This window comes from Octopus bimaculoides, chromosome 3, assembly GCF_001194135.2.
Source record: "Octopus bimaculoides isolate UCB-OBI-ISO-001 chromosome 3, ASM119413v2, whole genome shotgun sequence".
Classification (NCBI taxonomy): Eukaryota; Metazoa; Mollusca; class Cephalopoda; order Octopoda; family Octopodidae; genus Octopus; species Octopus bimaculoides.
Genome location: NC_068983.1, coordinates 84,633,718 through 84,636,022, shown reverse-complemented (window position 1 = coordinate 84,636,022; position 2,305 = coordinate 84,633,718). Strand labels below are relative to the sequence as shown.

Here is a 2,305-nt window from a genome sequence, read left to right as displayed (position 1 = left end):
ATATATATATATATATATATATAATTCTAATTATGCTTTATATACAACCTAAATCCAAAATGAAAAAATTCTAGCGATCATAATAGTTATATGCAGTTTAATTCAAGTTGTTTGTGAAAATAAAATAAGATCAAGGGAGATAAACACTCTTATAAACTACAGAAATCTTACAAAAAAAATCCTGAATATATATAAAAGATGTTTAACCAACTAAAAAAAAAACAGTAAATGAATATTCTCTGTTGTAAAAGAAAAAAAGAACCTTAATACTCAGTTGCATTATAACTGAGAAATGTGAATTTAAAATGACAACAAAAGGAATCGCAATATAAATAAGATAGAATTAAATCTGAATTACGTTTGTTTTTACGTATTATTTCGTTTAAAAGAATTGATTGGCTTGAAGTCAATTCTTAAAAGATTGCTCTATTCTCGTTTCTTTGATTGCGTGATTTCAATCTTTGATAACTTTTCATTATCTAGCTTTTATTCACACATTTTCACACAATTCCTGTTAAAATGATTGTTATCTGGTGTTTTTCTAGAGTATGCTGTTTAACTTTATATTTCTGCTGTAGTAACATTTACCAACATGTTGTCAATAACAAATTGTAGTTTACACACATACACGTTATTCATTTGACAATTTGTCACAGTATCATGATAGTATAATGTTACTTTAAGGGTTGCAAGTTAATATTTTCAACTTCTTTCACATACAACCAACCATCTTGTTTGTTTCCACCAAAATTAAAAGATTTTATTCTAAAAGATACGTTGAAGTCTACATTGCCTAATATGCACGTATTTACACATGCATATATGCACACCATCGTGCGCGCATGTGTATATGTGTGTAAATGTGTGTGTATGTGTGTGTATTTCTCTAGATATGTAGTGGTTGTACGGTAAGAAGCTTGCTTCCCAACCACATGGTTCCGGGTTCAGTCTCACTGCATGACACCTTGAGCAAGTGTCTTGTTTTCTACTATAGCCTCGAGCTGACCAAAGCTTTGTGAGTGAATTTGGTTGACAGAAACTGAAAGAAGCCCATCGTATATTTGAGTGTGAACGTGTGTATGTGAGCGCGTGTCTTTGTATTTGTCGCCACCACCACTTGACAACCGCTGTTGGTGTGTCTACGTCTCTATAACTTTGCGGTTCTGCAAAAGTTAGAATAAGTACTTTAAAAATATAAGTACTAAGGTCAATTCATTCGACTCAAAATTCCTGAAGGCCGTACCCAACATGGCCTCCGTCTACTGACTGAAACAAGTAAAAGATAAAAGATAAAGTATATATTTGACCAACAAAAATAGATAAGGGTATATTAAATAGCATACAAGATAAATACTTGGTAGCAATTTGTACCAAATCCTAATGAAAAGAGATGTTGGACTCAAGGAGTAAGAATTTTTAATATTGACATGCCATTAAGAAAAAAAGACAGCTTTCTACATCAATCGGCGTCATTAGCATCGCAATATTCCTCCGTTATTCTTTAGCAGATGACATACTTAGACAGTGCAAACAAAAAGAAAAAAGAGGGCAGAACACATTTTTGGCTTAAGTAACTTGCATAAATAACCCAGAAATTCCAGTAGTTTGATTTGAACAACAAAAGCGAATATGGGTGTTTTAAATGACATACATGATAAATCTCACCTTCTCATTTAGAGCTGGTACCAATTGACACCAAGTAGTTGGTCTGCTCTATCTGGAAACATAGCTACTTTCAGTAAATCAACGATTTATCTTATATATTTTATAATATACCCCTACTCACCTTTGTTGTTATATATGTGTGTGTGTGTGTGTGTGTGTGTGTGTGTGTGTGTGTGTGTGTGTGTGTGCTCGTGCATGTATATATGTATGTATGGATGTATGGATGGATGTATGGATGGATGGATGGATATATACACATATATACATATATTCATATGTGTATGCATATATAATTACATGAGCGTGTGTGGGTGCGTGAAAGAGAGAGAGAGAGAGAGCACGTGTTCGTAGAAGTTTTTCATAACATTACCGCATAAATAAAGAGGCTGGAGTAACAAATTGTTTATTAACATACTTACCGCGCTTGATCTTACTACATTGTTTTCATATATAAAACATTTTTCGTATACCTAATAACACTGATATAAATTTCCAATACGTATGTAGGTTATATAGTAAATTTAATTTATATTATATAGTTATTTAAATACGTATTTTGCACAACAGTCTTCAACTTGATACTTTCTCTTGTTTACGTCTATATAGCGAAAATTAATGCACTTGCATTTTAAAATACGTG

General features: G+C 32.1%; 1 protein-coding gene across 1 annotated transcript in view; it reads right to left on the bottom strand.

The window, feature by feature from the left end:
- Positions 1-1,684, bottom strand: part of LOC106872999 (uncharacterized) — a 49,633-nt gene extending 47,949 nt beyond the window's left edge. Inside the window, exon 1 of the mRNA XM_014920199.2 lies at positions 1,666-1,684. The gene's annotated coding sequence lies outside the window, so the exon portion shown is untranslated. The remainder of the gene's footprint in view (positions 1-1,665) is intronic.
- Between the last annotated feature and the right edge of the window lie 621 nt (positions 1,685-2,305).